The sequence below is a fragment of the Muscardinus avellanarius genome, assembly GCF_963383645.1.
Source record: "Muscardinus avellanarius genome assembly, chromosome: 5".
NCBI lineage: Eukaryota > Metazoa > Chordata > Mammalia > Rodentia > Gliridae > Muscardinus > Muscardinus avellanarius.
This window is the reverse complement of record NC_137790.1, coordinates 44,691,309-44,697,308: the sequence shown is the minus strand read 5'-3', so window position 1 is coordinate 44,697,308 and position 6,000 is coordinate 44,691,309. Positions and strand designations below refer to the sequence as shown.

Genomic DNA, 6,000 nt, shown 5'->3' with positions numbered 1-6,000 from the left:
ATTAAGATTATTGAGAAGTTTATTGCTCTGTGGCTGGGCATGATGCTACTAGTATATTTTAGGTAAATTACAATTTTTATTAAAAACTGTGAGGTCGAGACCCCTGGAGAAACCGGGCGCAGTAAGACCCTGGGTTCCGGGCAGGGGTCACGCGAAGCACGTCAGTCAGGGCCTGGGTCGCGGGACTCTGGGCCCTGGGCTGGACCGAGCATAGCATGCCAGAGCCCTGGAGAAACCCGGCACAGTAAGACCCTGGGTCCCGGGCAGGGGTCACACGGTGCATGCCAATCTGGACCCGGGTCGTAGAACTCTGGGCCTGAGTGGAGTAATGTGGAGCACGCTGGACCCATGGGGAAACTGGGCTGGGTCACAGTGCTACTGAGTGCCTGATCCCACTACCTCCTCAAATCACACATACTGTCTTCTATTATTAAAAAAAAAAAAAAAGGAAAAGAAAAAGAAAAAGAAAAAAGAAAAATATGGGAGAGGGGTCAAGAAGGCCGTGGCAGATGCCAGGATACTGGAGATGCAGACAAAACTTATCCAAATGCACTGGAACTTATGAAAAAATTCCCCGTGAAGGAGGACTGCTCTTTCTCTATATTGTTAAGAATCTTGGACATTACCTGTAAGGAGAGAGTTTAGAGGAGACCAAGGAGAAAGGCGGTGTTGAAAGCAGTCTCCGCGATGGTGGTGGAGACTTGTATTCAGGAAAGCGGAAATCCGATCCTACCAACCTTATTTTTTTGGAGAAATTACACCAAATGTTGATTGCTATCATCACGCATGCTTAGGAACACTGGACAACATTCAGAGTGGAAAAAGAGCTTGGGAAAGATTTGAAATGGTGGAGGCAATGGCAGTGGCAATGGCCAGTACTCAGGGGAGGTAGAGAACTGATGTATTACACCTGGAACCTTTGAAATAATATCCCCAGAGGCAGAATGCTACTACCACGCACCCTCGAGAACGTGGGACAATTGGTTGGGGGAAGAGGGTGCTCGGATTGGAGCCTGCTGAGGGGTGAGGCTGGCGACAGACACATCAAAGCTGGGATTGGAGCCTGCCTTGAAGCAAGGCTGGTGCTGGAGCCTCCGAGGCCAGGATCAGAGCCTACCAAGGGGTTAGGCCGGTGCCGGGGCCAGCAAGGCCGGGATCGGAGACTGCCATGAGGCAAGGACGGTGCTGGGGCCTTTGAGGCAGCGACCAGAGCCTGCCGAGGGTTTAGGCCGGTGCCGGGGCCAATGGCTGACATCGGAGTCTGCTGTGAGGCAAGGCCACTACTGAGGCCTCCGAGGCCAAGATCGGAGCCTGCCGAGGGCTTAGGCCGATGCTGGGGCCAGTGAGGCCAGGATCGAAGTCCACCAGGAGGCAAGGCTGGTGCTGGGGCCTTCAAGGCCGGGATCGGTGCCGGGGCCAGTGTGGCCGGGATTGGAGCCTGCTGTGAGGCAAGGCCGCTAATGGGGCCTCCGAGGCTGGGATCGGAGCCTGCCAAGGGGTTAGGCCGATGTCAGGACCAGCGGTCAGCATCGCAGCCTGCTGTGAGGCAAGGCCGGTGCATGGGCCTCTGAGGCCGGGATCAGAGCCTGCCGAGGGGTTAGGCCGGTGCCAGGGCTAGCGTGGCTGGGATCGGAGATCACCGTGAGGCAAGTCCGGTGCTGAGGCCTCTGAGGCCAGGATTGGAGCCTGCCGAAGGGTTAGGCCGGTGCTGGGGCCAGCGAGGCCGGCATCGGAGCCTGCCGTGAGGCAAGGCCACTACCAGGGCCTCCGAGGCCAGGATCAGAGCCAGCTGAGGGGTTAAGCTGGTGTCGGGGCCAGCGAGACCAGAATCAGGGCCTCCCACGAGGCAAGGCTGCTGCTTGAGCCAGCGAGGTCTGGATCAGTCCAACGAGTAGCCAGACCACTACTGGGGTCATCAAGAGTGGGATCGGTACTTGCAACGCAGCATGCACAGAGAAATATCACAGAAAATAAAAATCAGATGCTTCCCCTAATCAGCAAAAACTAGGAGGAAAGGGGCAACAGGAAGAGGTCGAGCTATAGAAAGGGCCCTATAGTGAAGCAGCTAAGGAGATCAATTAGAGGGTATGGAATAGGGGAGGATGGAGCCTCTTTAAAACGCAGGAGGTACATAAACAAATGTATCAAAGTTAATTACCAAACAAGCATGGGATCGAGGGAGGAGGAGGGAACGGGATGGGGACTGGATGAGGGCTAATTGGATGATGTGTGCTTGTATATCCTCTCAAGTCTTGTATTCCAATGTGATATATGATTACAATGCACCAATAAAAAATAAAAAATTAAATAAATAAATAAATAAATAAATGAAATAAAAACTGTGAGATCGTTTGTTTAAAACTTTCAGGCTAATTCACAGAAAATAGATATATTTGTCCAGATTACATATTGAAGGCAGAGATACTAGCTGTATAGACATTTATTAGGTAAAGCAGCTCTTCAAAAAAAAAATAAGATGCAAAAAGTCTGTATTGGTATACTACACATAACTGAAATGAAAAACACCTGGAAAACTGATTCTTACGCTATGTACTGTTAGAATCTTTAAAAAATCATATATTTAGTAGTCTATTTGTGCTTAAAATATTCATATGTATGAGGAGCTTAAAAAAGAACACCTCTGTACATGATGATCAAAAGAAAGTTATATGAATTACACTGCTATTTAAACCACTTTTCTAAAGTCAGACTCTCCTTTGCAGCTAGCACAGTTTTTCAGGTCTAATTGGCAAACTGAGAAGGCTTATCTGGTATTAGCAATGTTAAGAAGGTGGTGATAAAGGACCAAGCTGAGGCTATTAGTCCAGGCTTCTTAACTGCACTGGCATCTTCAATGCATCTTCTCCACTCTCATCTTCAAGCCCATCATCCTTCAAGTCCTAGATTGTTTGCACTCTGTCCATCCTTGCTAACTTGGATATTATTGTTAGGATCCTATTGTTGACCTTCTTACCTAAATGGAAACCATCCAGCTTGGTGTAAATAAACAAGTCGCATGGCTCCCATTACCATGATAAAACAACTAAAAGAAAAATAGAAGTATGCAATGACAAGAAGAATTGCAGCTCCAGTGATCATGTACATCCAGTCTAGCCAGTCATGATTGAAGTCTTCTTCATTTAGCACTGGCTCTCCCTGTGCCTTCATTTGAACATTCTCATTCATGAATCGACTTTCTTGGGCCACTAGCTTTGCAGCTGGTTGACGTTCTTCTCCAGGAACGTGTGCCTAATTTAGAGACTGATACAGCAGGCTGAGCTGGATTGGCATTTGAAGAGTCCTGAGCGGAAACTGCAGCTTGGTATCGCATGCAATACTGATGAGTCTACATCAGATGCCACCATAGCATCTGCAGGGTGCTGAAAGTGGGATACACCAGGATTCCTGGTGGAAAAGCTTGGCTAGGAAACTGGGTCTACATTTCCTTGCATTACATATGGAAACTGATGACTTTGTGCTGGATCAGTTTGTGCTTGTGGAAAGGTATGCTGCCTCAGTCTTTCTGAGGAAGATGTAGTAGCTAACAACAAGGTTTCTTGGCTGATCCTGAATATTCTGAACAAGAATTGCTGTTGGATGCCAATGCATCACAACTTTCTCTATGGGTGCTGGATTTTGGAGAACCGGGAGGAGTCCAAGAAGTACATACTAGATGAACCATATGATACTCATCTTATTTTCTGAGAATACTTTTCAGCTGCAGATGATCAGGACATAGTCTGAGTACGTCAACCTTTGATCCTTTGTCAATAGTTTGCTAGGGTACACGTAGGTAGATGAGTTTTTAGTTTCACCATGTCCAGTTCAAGAAGCAGCTAATAATCTGGTCACTATATTTCTGATACAGTGCTTTAACGATGAGGGTCACAGTAATATCCATCCCACTTTGATCCATAGTGACCCCAAAGTCGGACAGAGTCAACAGGAGCAGCAGATGAACCCTAATGAACTAAAGTGGTTACCGCCTGCACCACTGGGATGGGGACCAGAACAAGTTCTCAATATTCTGTGTCCAAGTCACTTGTATGTGTTTCATGCAATAAGAAGGCCATTGCTATTGGCAAGGATGGACAGAGGTGGTGACGGCAGGGTCTGGGTGCCAGGCCACGGGTGCAGTTCACCCGGCCAGGCTTTGCTGGGCACCAGACTGTGTTGGGAGGCAGCAGAGAGAGAAAGCCATGAGGGCTGGCTGGGGAGGAAGGGTAGGGGTCACCACTCCGCCCTGTTATGACTCCCCAGGCTGAAATGCAAAACGGCCCCTATGGGACCCAGAGATTCCAGGCAGCCCTCACAGGAAAGTGCCTGGGAGGTGGCGCAGCCAGCTGCAGAGTTGCAGTGGGTGTTCTTCTCAGCAGCCACTCCCTTCCCTCATGTATTTCTTTCTGTACTAGTGAAATTTGTATTCACAGACAGAAAAAATATTCCTTTCATTTATTTTCTTAAATTGCATAGACAATCTGCATTTGAATACAATGTATTATATAGCTAAAATCTTCAACTTATATTAATAGATATTAAAATGTCAAAAATCCTCTTATATTACTGTTAAGGTCCTTCTTATAAATTTGAACATTTGTAAATAAACAAATTTAGACCATTTGAAACTGTCCCTTATTCTGCAGATGCTTAGTATATCAAGGTAGCTATGATTGATGGCAATGCTAGTAGATGTTATGCCTTTTCTCTCTTCTTTTCATTATTGTATATATCTACATGTTCAACAAGTATAAAGCCATGTCACAAAATTATTTGTAAAATAGCTATTATATTCCATGAAGCTTCTTCAATAGTGTTGAATATTTATTATCAATTTGGAAAATTGATACTGAGGAAAAAAGGACACAGTCACTTAACTATAAAACATTTTTTGCTTGTTAAGTTTTCACATAGAGATGATAAGAAATGACAAAGCGGCAATTTCTCTGGAGAATACTTATAAACATTTAAAACTACAAAAATGTATTTTTTATCACTTGATGATACTGACTTGGTATACATAGGAATAAAAGATAATATTGCCATGGTTTTGCTTGTCAAAGAAACTCAGGGTTGGTAATTTAAATGTTTCAAAAGCACTTGTATTAAGAAGTAAAAAAAAGTTTAGGAGCTTGTAATTTAAATTTTTTAATCAAATTTATTAAGAAATATAAACACATATTTAAGATATAAGATTGGAATGAAAACACAAGGAAGCAAGGTAGAGGCATGCCAATGAAGTCAGTACAGGTAATAAAAACTAATTTGGAGTCTAAATGAAGCTTGGAATTAAATCATGTCTTATCTGTACTCTGAAGATACCAAATTATTGAATATTTTAGTGTATTTTTTAAACCAATTAGAATGGAAATTTTCAGCACTTCTCTTCGAAGGCTCTGAGTCTTTAGTTTCTTTCTTTTGCCAGGTTACAATAAGACAGTGGTTAAATTACTATTTGTTGTAGTTTTGATCTGGACTATCTACCAATGTCTCATATGCTAAAAGGTGGGGCTTTGGAGAAATGATTGGATAATCTGGGTTAGACTCACCAGTGATTTAATAGCTGAATTGATTATGGGGAGTTTGGCCTAGTTGAAGAACTTAGGTCACTGTGGTAGTGTTTTTCTTCTTTACCTTGGAAGTATTAATCTTCTTCTCCCATTCCCCCATCATTCACTCTGCTTCCTGGCTGCCATGAGTTGAAGACTTTGTCTTTCCACCATGAGATTCTACTTCACCCCAGGCAGAGAACAATGGAGTCAGATAGCCACGGACTAAAAGCTATGAACCCATGATCTAAATAAATCTTTTCTCAGCTTTTTTTTTCTTTTTTTTAAACAAATTTTTTATTGAACATAAATGGTATACATTTAAACTATATTTGGTGCCCTCTCCCCCCTGCCCCCGTTTTCCCTTCCCCCCCTCCCACCAATCCTTGTCCAGGGTAACCATGTCATATTCGTAATTATACACATATTCGGATGTAGACCCTCATTAATCATG

General features: G+C 44.3%; 1 pseudogene across 1 annotated transcript; it reads right to left on the bottom strand.

The window, feature by feature from the left end:
- Positions 1–2,742: 2,742 nt before the first annotated feature.
- Positions 2,743–3,916, bottom strand: LOC308263271 (homocysteine-responsive endoplasmic reticulum-resident ubiquitin-like domain member 2 protein; annotated as a pseudogene). The gene has a single exon. The product of its transcript is annotated as a homocysteine-responsive endoplasmic reticulum-resident ubiquitin-like domain member 2 protein (transcript).
- Positions 3,917–6,000: the final 2,084 nt, after the last annotated feature.